Raw genomic sequence first — 14,554 nt, 5'->3', positions numbered from 1 at the left:
GCTCGATACTGTATTTTTTTTAAATCCTGGTGTTAAACTTAGGCATACAATTCAGTCATTTAGTGTAAGATTTTCGATTTTGATAGGCTTCAACTTGGCCAGCGAGATTTTTTTTTGATCAACCTTTTAGCTTTTCAAAGTAGGCCTAATATAATTCGCTATTGAAAGATATTGCCCAACTTTCTAAAGCACATCATATAGGGCTATATGTCATCGTTTTGTCAGAATTTCGGGTTTGATTGCACCATTTTCCAATTTCGACTACCAATTTGGTCAAAATCAACTCGCGAATGTACCCATGGATGGATGATTTTGCAAGCCACAATAGAAATATCGATAATTTCTGCTGGTTATATTAGAAATGAAGTACTGGTTGGACATTTTGGCAGTCGCAAGTGAAAAAAAGGTGAAATCAAAACGGATATTCTGACAAAATATTATATAGACCCACACGATGTGCCTTACAGAGGTGGGAAATGTCTTTTTAGCGAACTATATTACTTTGAAACGCAAAAATAAAATCCGAAAAAAGCTCACGGCAAAGTTAAGGCCTCTAAAAATCACACAATCTTATACTAAAAGACACAATTTCATGCCGAATTTTAACACCAGGGTTTTAAACAAAATGTATATCCAAGGATTATGTTTTTAACTGACATTACTGAAGAAGAAAAAAATAATGCTTTATAGTTGACCGAGAAAATTAATTTCATAGCAAAAAGGCGTATCTCTGAATTGTGCTGATTTCAACATGTATCAATCGACTTAGCGCGACTATGCATAACAATAGAAACTGGTGACTAGGGTTCTGAGTGTACGGGGACAGATCGAATTTGATGCACGAGCCAACTTCAAATTTGTCTCTTCTGGCGAGATTCGCCGAATTATAAAAGCTTTGTCGTCTTCTGCTGTCATTCATTTTTAAGGAAGAATCACGTTTTTTGTACCAATCACAGAACAGATTTTCGACTTGCACGCTGGATATATAACTTGGATATGTTGAAAGTTGAAGACAGAGTTAAATAACTTATAAACATGTTTTTAAAATCTACAAGGATAATGCACCAGAGTAGGCCTATACCTAAATTCTCATTTTGTGAAATTTTCTCAGACTCACAATTACTTTACCAGGGGCAGTGCAACACATTTTTTGGTACCAAAAGCTAAGGGCCAGAAGTGTATTACCTTCTTTTTTACTGGTGTACAGGAATGAAATTTGCTTCCAATTGATGTTAAACAGTGCACAACTCATTCACAGTTCAAAAGGCAGTTAAAAGCCACTTTATCTTGATTTGAATCTGTTTTATCATAATTATGCAGTTTTATCATATGCAGTTGTTTCACCAAATGTGCAATAATTTTGTATGTATTTAATGTTTTATTAAAGGACCCCAATGGAAATAAGCCCTTTTTAGGGCTTTCTTGGGCTATTGGCATTGTACATGTTGTTTTATAAATATGTTTTGTGGTGTATTTTAATGCATTTATTCTGTTCTGATGTAGTGTATAATGTTTTTTGAATTGCCAAATAAACTCTATCTCTATATATCCACGATAATTAGCCATAAATTATGTAAGAATCACAAAATGACGTACTGTCCTCAAAATAGCGCAGGAGTGTCTGGGGCCTGATAACATACTGAACAGTACCCACTTGACCGTTTAAACGTGAAGTATAAGCGCCATCATGTGTGTGCATATAAAAATACATACCAATGGTTTTAAAATGCCTCCGTGAGGGCCAATGACAGCTACAAAAATTCTCAGATGATGGTGGATGCGATATCGCTATTTTTGACGTCGCCATTGGATTAACACATAATCATGAAATCTTCACAAACAATTCTAAATTTGTTATGTGGTGTCAAAGCAAAATTATCTTACTCTAAAACCGTTGGGGTTCTGCAAAGTACCCCACTGCAAGTATGTTAATTGTCCATTTATAATCGCTAACCGTGTATTGTGAATGGGGCTGTCAGCCCTGTATCTTCGCCAGCCTCGTACGTCCGTGTTGCGTGTCCTATGCCGCCTGAAAATTCTGAACAAAAACTGCGTCCAAAATTCAGATTTTCAATATTACTGTTGGCAGTAGTGTTCTGTTATTTATTTATTTCCCTCAGTGGCGTGTCTGGTCTTTTTGTCGGCCGGGGGGCAAATTTCAATTTCATACTATTTTAAGTGAAATTTGATACAAAGTGGGTTCATCTCAGGCGAAAATTTGCAATTTTATACTATTTTATATCCAAATCGGGGTGTGCGTATTGAATACTAAGAACAAGAATTATTTCTTTTTCTTTGAGTTGACATGGGGGGGGGGGGCCGCCCCTCAGACACGCCACTGTTCTCCTTCTCTTTCGGACGTTCTTTCTTTCAATCTACATTTCTCTTTCCGCTTTTAAAATTCTAACGTTCTTACCGCTAATGTAGTGTTTATTCCAGTTCTCTTGTCTCTTTTAACTTGAGTGTGTAGATTAAAGTAAGGATACAAATGGACTACCGGGTATGTTGACGCATAAAAAAGCACGCAAAACTACTTCGAAACATTTACTGGCCATTTGTACTATAGACCGAAATACGTAAGCAAGTCAATCAGATGAAAGAAGATTGTTTAATCAGAGAATCTGCCAGTAGTTGGAGTTTTTCTGTTGTAATGATTCCCAAACCTGATGGTAGGCCTACTGATACTAAGATTCTGTTGTGATATGAGATTATGTAACCAAATCGTGGAAAAAAGTTATTTCCAAATTGGACTGGAAGAAAGCTTGAATCCACAGAGTGCTTTCATTACACAATACTGTTTATATGAGTTTAATGTATTTCCAATGGGGTGTTCAAATGCTCCAGCAACATTTCAGAAAAAAAAACAAAAACTTATGTTCTAAGTTTAGCGCCGTAACACATACGTCAATGACGCATAATCAACTATATGTGACTCCTCGCCACAACTGAGCCCGGATGTCGCCAGTGCCACTATTGAGATATGCTCCATCGAACTTAACAATAAACAATAGGAAAGAAAGGATTTATTGACTGTTTTATTGATTTTTCACTACTTAAATGTCAAGTACTATAGACATGATATACATCATTTTAAAGCTAATTTCAAGCAGAATATTTTGGTTGAATATCTCAAAAATGATGATTGGCGACATCCGGGCTCAGTTGTGGCGAGGAGTCACATATTGTCTTTTCTCCCTCCATCAGTTCCAAGCACAGGGAATAAAAAAATAAAAAAAACACTTTTTTATCATCATGATCACGAGACCATGTATCTCGTATATGAAATATAAATATAAATGTATGACTACTGAACACGTACTACTTACTCCTCATAACATTTTTTTTGTATGAGCGAAAAAACCCTCAACAGTATTATGTTTCTTACATTAAAACAAGACGGCTACTATTACATGGAACTATTTAGAACGCCAATTGGGACATCTTAGAACAAGAAGGCATATCTTGGTCCATTTTCCTCATTCATTCAGTTTAATCATCATTACCTGTTCTTGAAGCGTGCCGGTGCATACACCACTTAAACACCAGTCATACGTCAGATATACAATGAGTTGAAACATGATTGGCATGCCATAACATCATATCATGTGTCATATTGTTAAACACCTTTCCAGAACATAAAGAATTTCATCTGATTAAGACCAGTCAAACTTACGTTTTTCTGAACGTTTCATCAACCATCGGTTGACTTCATCAGCAGTGTTGCTGCATTAAAGTGTTGCTGCATGTGATGCAAATCTAGAAGTTGGAGTAACATCAACCGTCGAAGTTCGTATGCACAACAGGATCGTACATATGTGAACGTTAAGGCCCCTCATCTCTGTTTAGCTTGCCGCTGTTCCTCCGGATCCAGATTGCTTCTTTGATCCATCTTGTCTTGCTGTTTGTTTCCTTATCTATGATGTTGGCCCCTCCCAGTTTATTACATGATTGATATCACACAGCACTTCAAAACAGCAACACTGCTGATGAAGTTAACAATGGTTGATTTGACTGGCCTTGATCAGATGACATATTTTATGTTATGGATAATCTACAGACCTGATGAATTTATTCAAGGACCTTTCCAGAACGTCCATTTTACTCATGGTGGTGACGGTTTCATCACATCGCTTTTTGAACGGTAATAACTTTGTTATACTGCTCCAACAGAGTATCCTTACACTTGGAAAAATAATCACAATTTCAAAACTATATTGGGGTAACTTTTTTAATAGATGCACTATCTAATCCGGCACATTATCTTGACACCCCATTGAATCCAATGTGACTTCAAGAAGCAAAGTTGCAAGCATTTGATTAGACGAAGGTCCAGTTTTAAAAGTTCCACACTGGTCTATTCAAAACTCCACGGACTAGACATCTGGTTTGACAGTTGTAAATGGCTAATTTGTGTGTGCCTTTAATTAAAACAAAAGGAACAAAAGAAAACTGAAACAAAAGAGCTGACAAATAAAATGCAAGTTATGAAAAGTACAGAGAAGTAAAAACTGAAATAAATACTGCTTTAAATAAGGCTTTAGTGGAGAAACTGTGTAGTCTCTTTTTTGCGCCTGTTGGAATCTAATTGCGCCATGCACCAACATTTGACTCACTGCGATATTTGATTGCTGAGAAAACGCGGTTTTAGAGAACAACTTTATACGTCTTTTATACGTTTTTATACGTTTCTTCGTGTAACCTTAAGAACCAAAAACATACAAAATATGAAACTCACCTGTCAGAAGAACCAAGATTTCGCCTCTGCGTTTATATATCATTTTAACGATTGGGATGCGTCGTGATCCAACAGGAACTCCGTTATCTTATCACTATACTCCAAGTGCAGCGTCTAGTAACTCGTAAATTGTATCAATTAATGTTTAGATTCAAATAGCACATACCACTAAATAACTAGTTATACAGCATTTATTGTCTCCTTGGTGATATCTTTCTTATCCTGGCTATATAGAGCATGCGCGATACATATTTTGGTGACAATGATATGTGTCCTCTTTAGCTTTGGTAAAGAGAGGGAGGAAAATGTAGGGGGGGGAACAGACAGAGAGGGAGTGGGGTGGAAGTAGGGTGGGAGGAGGGCGAGTGTGACTGAGTGAGTACACCCATAAAATGTTAAATGGGGACTGTTTATGTTTGAATGCAAGGCATTAACAGCTGCTATCAGTGTAATAGCGCTGATGGGTTGGCGCCAAGATAGTTGTTGACCTCCCTCTTGAAGCTCAGCCGATTTCGGTTAGAGGTAATATGACTAGATAGAACATTCCATTGGTGAGCTGAGGATAGAAGGAATGACCTTTAGACTTGATTGTCAAAGCATGTGAAAAACACTCTAAAATGTATGTTTTGGCCAAATAGTGAAATTTAACTTTTATTGCCAGTTGGAAAATTCTCATTTGGAAAATGTCATCCTCGTCGCGACTAGACTGGCCCCAGTCTCGGTTCGGTTCCATCTCTGGATAATGTAACAAAAAATAATTACATAATGCCCTATGGAAAAAAAATGCCAACCCACCCCCCCCCCCCCTTATTTTCTTTCTCAATGCCAAAAACCCATTCCTCTTCATCCACAAATCGACGCCACTAATTACACCCACCACAGTCAACCATGCAGCAATATAGAAATATACTCGTATGTAAGTGAACGCGAAAGTCCATTGAGCGCTGATTGGGTTGATTTTTAATGCTATGTAATCTACATTACCAGTCGTTCTCCATGGACCCGAGGAGGGTCTACGTCGCGGCAGACCATTATGCTATACGCACCGTAACCCTAGTCAACCGATGGCTATTGTTGTACAAGGCTCACTCAAAGCAATAAACGATCGAATTTGGTGTCGAAATGAGCAAAATTTTAGTTACGCCTTTTCAATGTAAAATTAATTTTATCGGCCAAATGAAAAGCAATAATTTTCATTTTTTCAGTAAATGTCAGGAAAACACTATAATGCTCGATACTGTATTTTTTTAAATCCTGGTGTTAAACTTAGGCATACAATTCAGTCATTTAGTGTAAGATTTTCGATTTGATAGGCTTCAACTTGGCCAGCGAGATTTTTTTTTGATCAACCTTTTAGCTTTTCAAAGTAGGCCTAATATAATTCGCTATTGAAAGATATTGCCCAACTTTCTAAAGCACATCATATAGGGCTATATGTCATCGTTTTGTCAGAATTTCGGGTTTGATTGCACCATTTTCCAATTTCGACTACCAATTTGGTCAAAATCAACTCGCGAATGTACCCATGGATGGATGATTTTGCAAGCCACAATAGAAATATCGATAATTTCTGCTGGTTATATTAGAAATGAAGTACTGGTTGGACATTTTGGCAGTCGCAAGTGAAAAAAAGGTGAAATCAAAACGGATATTCTGACAAAATATTATATAGACCCACACGATGTGCCTTACAGAGGTGGGAAATGTCTTTTTTAGCGAACTATATTACTTTGAAACGCAAAAATAAAATCCAAAAAAAGCTCACGGCAAAGTTAAGGCCTCTAAAAATCACACAATCTTATACTAAAAGACACAATTTCATGCCGAATTTTAACACCAGGGTTTTAAACAAAATGTATATCCAATGATTATTTTTTTAACTGACATTACTGAAGAAGAAAAAAATAATGCTTTATAGTTGACCGAGAAAATTAATTTCATAGCAAAAGGCGTATCTCTGAATTGTGCTGATTTCAACATGTATCAATCGACTTAGCGCGACTATGCATAACAATAGAAACTGGTGACTAGGGTTCTGAGTGTACGGGGACAGATCGAATTTGATGCACGAGCCAACTTCAAATTTGTCTCTTCTGGCGAGATTCGCCGAATTATAAAAGCTTTGTCGTCTTCTGCTGTCATTCATTTTAAGGAAGAATCACGTTTTTGTACCAATCACAGAACAGATTTTCGACTTGCACGCTGGATATATAACTTGGATATGTTGAAAGTTGAAGACAGAGTTAAATAACTTATAAACATGTTTTTAAAATCTACAAGGATAATGCACCAGAGTAGGCCTATACCTAAATTCTCATTTTGTGAAATTTTCTCAGACTCACAATTACTTTACCAGGGCAGTGCAACACATTTTTGGTACCAAAAGCTAAGGGCCAGAAGTGTATTACCTTCTTTTTTACTGGTGTACAGGAATGAAATTTGCTTCCAATTGATGTTAAACAGTGCACAACTCATTCACAGTTCAAAAAGGCAGTTAAAAGCCACTTTATCTTGATTTGAATCTGTTTTATCATAATTATGCAGTTTTATCATATGCAGTTGTTTCACCAAATGTGCAATAATTTTGTATGTATTTAATGTTTTATTAAAGGACCCCAATGGAAATAAGCCCTTTTTAGGGCTTTCTTGGGCTATTGGCATTGTACATGTTGTTTTATAAATATGTTTTGTGGTGTATTTTAATGCATTTATTCTGTTCTGATGTAGTGTATAATGTTTTTTGAATTGCCAAATAAACTCTATCTCTATATATCCACGATAATTAGCCATAAATTATGTAAGAATCACAAAATGACGTACTGTCCTCAAAATAGCGCAGGAGTGTCTGGGGCCTGATAACATACTGAACAGTACCCACTTGACCGTTTAAACGTGAAGTATAGCGCCATCATGTGTGTGCATATAAAAATACATACCAATGGTTTTTAAAATGCCTCCGTGAGGGCCAATGACAGCTTACAAAAATTCTCAGATGATGGTGGATGCGATATCGCTATTTTTGACGTCGCCATTGGATTAACACATAATCATGAAATCTTCACAAACAATTCTAAATTTGTTATGTGGTGTCAAAGCAAAATTATCTTACTCTAAAACCGTTGGGGTTCTGCAAAGTACCCCACTGCAAGTATGTTAATTGTCCATTTATAATCGCTAACCGTGTATTGTGAATGGGGCTGTCAGCCCTGTATCTTCGCCAGCCTCGTACGTCCGTGTTGCGTGTCCTATGCCGCCTGAAAATTCTGAACAAAAACTGCGTCCAAAATTCAGATTTTCAATATTACTGTTGGCAGTAGTGTTCTGTTATTTATTTATTTCCCTCAGTGGCGTGTCTGGTCTTTTTGTCGGCCGGGGGGGCAAATTTCAATTTCATACTATTTTAAGTGAAATTTGATACAAAGTGGGTTCATCTCAGGCGAAAATTTGCAATTTTATACTATTTTATATCCAAATCGGGGTGTGCGTATTGAATACTAAGAACAAGAATTATTTCTTTTTCTTTGAGTTGACATGGGGGGCCGCCCTCAGACACGCCACTGTTCTCCTTCTCTTTCGGACGTTCTTTCTTTCAATCTACATTTCTCTTTCCGCTTTTAAAATTCTAACGTTCTTACCGCTAATGTAGTGTTTATTCCAGTTCTCTTGTCTCTTTTAACTTGAGTGTGTAGATTAAAGTAAGGATACAAATGGACTACCGGGTATGTTGACGCATAAAAAGCACGCAAAACTACTTCGAAACATTTACTGGCCATTTGTACTATAGACCGAAATACGTAAGCAAGTCAATCAGATGAAAGAAGATTGTTTAATCAGAGAATCTGCCAGTAGTTGGAGTTTTTCTGTTGTAATGATTCCCAAACCTGATGGTAGGCCTACTGATACTAAGATTCTGTTGTGATATGAGATTATGTAACCAAATCGTGGAAAAAAGTTATTTCCAAATTGGACTGGAAGAAAGCTTGAATCCACAGAGTGCTTTCATTACACAATACTGTTTATATGAGTTTAATGTATTTCCAATGGGGTGTTCAAATGCTCCAGCAACATTTCAGAGAGTTATGCAAAAACTTATGTTCTAAGTTTAGCGCCGTAACACATACGTCAATGACGCATAATCAACTATATGTGACTCCTCGCCACAACTGAGCCCGGATGTCGCCAGTGCCACTATTGAGATATGCTCCATCGAACTTAACAATAAACAATAGGAAAGAAAGGATTTATTGACTGTTTTATTGATTTTTCACTACTTAAATGTCAAGTACTATAGACATGATATACATCATTTTAAAGCTAATTTCAAGCAGAATATTTTGGTTGAATATCTCAAAAATGATGATTGGCGACATCCGGGCAAAGTTGTGGCGAGGAGTCACATATTGTCTTTTCTCCCTCCATCAGTTCCAAGCACAGGGAATAAAAAAATAAAAAAAACACTTTTTTTATCATCATGATCACGAGACCATGTATCTCGTATATGAAATATAAATATAAATGTATGACTACTGAACACGTACTACTTACTCCTCATAACATTTTTTTTGTATGAGCGAAAAAACCCTCAACAGTATTATGTTTCTTACATTAAAACAAGACGGCTACTATTACATGGAACTATTTAGAACGCCAATTGGGACATCTTAGAACAAGAAGGCATATCTTGGTCCATTTTCCCTCATTCATTCAGTTTAATCATCATTACCTGTTCTTGAAGCGTGCCGGTGCATACACCACTTAAACACCAGTCATACGTCAGATATACAATGAGTTGAAACATGATTGGCATGCCATAACATCATATCATGTGTCATATTGTTAAACACCTTTCCAGAACATAAAGAATTTCATCTGATTAAGACCAGTCAAACTTACGTTTTTCTGAACGTTTCATCAACCATCGGTTGACTTCATCAGCAGTGTTGCTGCATTAAAGTGTTGCTGCATGTGATGCAAATCTAGAAGTTGGAGTAACATCAACCGTCGAAGTTCGTATGCACAACAGGATCGTACATATGTGAACGTTAAGGCCCCTCATCTCTGTTTAGCTTGCCGCTGTTCCTCCGGATCCAGATTGCTTCTTTGATCCATCTTGTCTTGCTGTTTGTTTCCTTATCTATGATGTTGGCCCCTCCCAGTTTATTACATGATTGATATCACACAGCACTTCAAAACAGCAACACTGCTGATGAAGTTAACAATGGTTGATTTGACTGGTCTTGATCAGATGACATTTTTTATGTTATGGATAATCTACAGACCTGATGAATTTATTCAAGGACCTTTCCAGAACGTCCATTTTTACTCATGGTGGTGACGGTTTCATCACATCGCTTTTTGAACGGTAATAACTTTGTTATACTGCTCCAACAGAGTATCCTTACACTTGGAAAAATAATCACAATTTCAAAACTATATTGGGGTAACTTTTTTTTAATAGATGCACTATCTAATCCGGCACATTATCTTGACACCCCATTGAATCCAATGTGACTTCAAGAAGCAAAGTTGCAAGCATTTGATTAGACGAAGGTCCAGTTTTAAAAGTTCCACACTGGTCTATTCAAAACTCCACGGACTAGACATCTGGTTTGACAGTTGTAAATGGCTAATTTGTGTGTGCCTTTAATTAAAACAAAAGGAACAAAAGAAAACTGAAACAAAAGAGCTGACAAATAAAATGCAAGTTATGAAAAGTACAGAGAAGTAAAAACTGAAATAAATACTGCTTTAAATAAGGCTTTAGTGGAGAAACTGTGTAGTCTCTTTGTTGCGCTTGTTGGAATCTTTTTGCGCCATGCACCAACATTTGACTCACTGCGATATTTGATTGCTGAGAAAACGCGGTTTTAGAGAACAACTTTATACGTCTTTTATACGTTTTTTATACGTTTCTTCGTGTAACCTTAAGAACCAAAAACATACAAAATATGAAACTCACCTGTCAGAAGAACCAAGATTTCGCCTCTGCGTTTGTATATCATTTTAACGATTGGGATGCGTCGTGATCCAACAGGAACTCCGTTATCTTATCACTATACTCCAAGTGCAGCGTCTAGTAACTCGTAAATTGTATCAATTAATGTTTAGATTCAAATAGCACATACCACTAAATAACTAGTTATACAGCATTTATTGTCTCCTTGGTGATATCTTTCTTATCCTGGCTATATAGAGCATGCGCGATACATATTTTGGTGACAATGATATGTGTCCTCTTTAGCTTTGGTAAAGAGAGGGAGGAAAAATGTAGGGGGGAACAGACAGAGAGGGAGTGGGGTGGAAGTAGGGTGGGAGGAGGGCGAGTGTGACTGAGTGAGTACACCCATAAAATGTTAAATGGGGACTGTTTATGTTTGAATGCAAGGCATTAACAGCTGCTATCAGTGTAATAGCGCTGATGGGTTGGCGCCAAGATAGTTGTTAACCTCCCTCTTGAAGCTCAGCCGATTTCGGTTAGAGGTAATATGACTAGATAGAACATTCCATTGGTGAGCTGAGGATAGAAGGAATGACCTTTAGACTTGATTGTCAAAGCATGTGAAAAACACTCTAAAATGTATGTTTTGGCCAAATAGTGAAATTTAACTTTTATTGCCAGTTGGAAAATTCTCATTTGGAAAATGTCATCCTCGTCGCGACTAGACTGGCCCCCAGTCTCGGTTCGGTTCCATCTCTGGATAATGTAACAAAAAAATAATTACATAATGCCCTATGAAAAAAAATGCCAAAGTCCTGTAACCCCCCCTATTTTCTTCAATGCCAAAACCCATTCCTCTTCATCCACAAATCGACGCCACTAATTACACCCACCACAGTCAACCATGCAGCAATATAGAAATATACTCGTATGTAAGTGAACGCGAAAGTCCATTGAGCGCTGATTGGGTTGATTTTTAATGCTATGTAATCTACATTACCAGTCGTTCTCCATGGACCCGAGGGAGGGTCTACGTCGCGGCAGACCATTATGCTATACGCACCGTAACCCTAGTCAACCGATGGCTATTGTTGTACAAGGCTCACTCAAAGCAATAAACGATCGAATTTGGTGTCGAAATGAGCAAAATTTTTAGTTACGCCTTTTCAATGTAAAATTAATTTTATCGGCCAAATGAAAAGCAATAATTTTCATTTTTTCAGTAAATGTCAGGAAAACACTATAATGCTCGATACTGTATTTTTTTTAAATCCTGGTGTTAAACTTAGGCATACAATTCAGTCATTTAGTGTAAGATTTTCGATTTTGATAGGCTTCAACTTGGCCAGCGAGATTTTTTTTTTGATCAACCTTTTAGCTTTTCAAAGTAGGCCTAATATAATTCGCTATTGAAAGATATTGCCCAACTTTCTAAAGCACATCATATAGGGCTATATGTCATCGTTTTGTCAGAATTTCGGGTTTGATTGCACCATTTTCCAATTTCGACTACCAATTTGGTCAAAATCAACTCGCGAATGTACCCATGGATGGATGATTTTGCAAGCCACAATAGAAATATCGATAATTTCTGCTGGTTATATTAGAAATGAAGTACTGGTTGGACATTTTGGCAGTCGCAAGTGAAAAAAAGGTGAAATCAAAACGGATATTCTGACAAAATATTATATAGACCCACACGATGTGCCTTACAGAGGTGGGAAATGTCTTTTTTTAGCGAACTATATTACTTTGAAACGCAAAAATAAAATCCGAAAAAAGCTCACGGCAAAGTTAAGGCCTCTAAAATCACACAATCTTATACTAAAAGACACAATTTCATGCCGAATTTTAACACCAGGGTTTTAAACAAAATGTATATCCAAGGATTATGTTTTTAACTGACATTACTGAAGAAGAAAAAATAATGCTTTATAGTTGACCGAGAAAATTAATTTCATAGCAAAAAGGCGTATCTCTGAATTGTGCTGATTTCAACATGTATCAATCGACTTAGCGCGACTATGCATAACAATAGAAACTGGTGACTAGGGTTCTGAGTGTACGGGGACAGATCGAATTTGATGCACGAGCCAACTTCAAATTTGTCTCTTCTGGCGAGATTCGCCGAATTATAAAAAGCTTTGTCGTCTTCTGCTGTCATTCATTTTTCAGGAAGAATCACGTTTTTTGTACCAATCACAGAACAGATTTTCGACTTGCACGCTGGATATATAACTTGGATATGTTGAAAGTTGAAGACAGAGTTAAATAACTTATAAACATGTTTTTAAAATCTACAAGGATAATGCACCAGAGTAGGCCTATACCTAAATTCTCATTTTGTGAAATTTTCTCAGACTCACAATTACTTTACCAGGGGCAGTGCAACACATTTTTTGGTACCAAAAGCTAAGGGCCAGAAGTGTATTACCTTTTTTTACTGGTGTACAGGAATGAAATTTGCTTCCAATTGATGTTAAACAGTGCACAACTCATTCACAGTTCAAAAGGCAGTTAAAAGCCACTTTATCTTGATTTGAATCTGTTTTATCATAATTATGCAGTTTTATCATATGCAGTTGTTTCACCAAATGTGCAATAATTTTGTATGTATTTAATGTTTTATTAAAGGACCCCAATGGAAATAAGCCCTTTTTAGGGCTTTCTTGGGCTATTGGCATTGTACATGTTGTTTTATAAATATGTTTTGTGGTGTATTTTAATGCATTTATTCTGTTCTGATGTAGTGTATAATGTTTTTTGAATTGCCAAATAAACTCTATCTCTATATATCCACGATAATTAGCCATAAATTATGTAAGAATCACAAAATGACGTACTGTCCTCAAAATAGCGCAGGAGTGTCTGGGGCCTGATAACATACTGAACAGTACCCACTTGACCGTTTAAACGTGAAGTATAGCGCCATCATGTGTGTGCATATAAAAATACATACCAATGGTTTTTAAAATGCCTCCGTGAGGGCCAATGACAGCTTACAAAAATTCTCAGATGATGGTGGATGCGATATCGCTATTTTTGACGTCGCCATTGGATTAACACATAATCATGAAATCTTCACAAACAATTCTAAATTTGTTATGTGGTGTCAAAGCAAAATTATCTTACTCTAAAACCGTTGGGGTTCTGCAAAGTACCCCACTGCAAGTATGTTAATTGTCCATTTATAATCGCTAACCGTGTATTGTGAATGGGGCTGTCAGCCCTGTATCTTCGCCAGCCTCGTACGTCCGTGTTGCGTGTCCTATGCCGCCTGAAAATTCTGAACAAAAACTGCGTCCAAAATTCAGATTTTCAATATTACTGTTGGCAGTAGTGTTCTGTTATTTATTTATTTCCCTCAGTGGCGTGTCTGGTCTTTTTGTCGGCCGGGGGGGGGGGCAAATTTCAATTTCATACTATTTTAAGTGAAATTTGATACAAAGTGGGTTCATCTCAGGCGAAAATTTGCAATTTTATACTATTTTATATCCAAATCGGGGTGTGCGTATTGAATACTAAGAACAAGAATTATTTCTTTTTCTTTGAGTTGACATGGGGGGCCGCCCCTCAGACACGCCACTGTTCTCCTTCTCTTTCGGACGTTCTTTCTTTCAATCTACATTTCTCTTTCCGCTTTTAAAATTCTAACGTTCTTACCGCTAATGTAGTGTTTATTCCAGTTCTCTTGTCTCTTTTAACTTGAGTGTGTAGATTAAAGTAAGGATACAAATGGACTACCGGGTATGTTGACGCATAAAAAAGCACGCAAAACTACTTCGAAACATTTACTGGCCATTTGTACTATAGACCGAAATACGTAAGCAAGTCAATCAGATGAAAGAAGATTGTTTAATCAGAGAATCTGCCAGTAGTTG

Source organism: Amphiura filiformis, chromosome 14 (genome assembly GCF_039555335.1).
Source record: "Amphiura filiformis chromosome 14, Afil_fr2py, whole genome shotgun sequence".
Lineage (NCBI taxonomy): Eukaryota > Metazoa > Echinodermata > Ophiuroidea > Amphilepidida > Amphiuridae > Amphiura > Amphiura filiformis.
The sequence above is the reverse complement of the archived record's forward strand: the minus strand, read 5'-3'. Positions refer to the sequence as shown.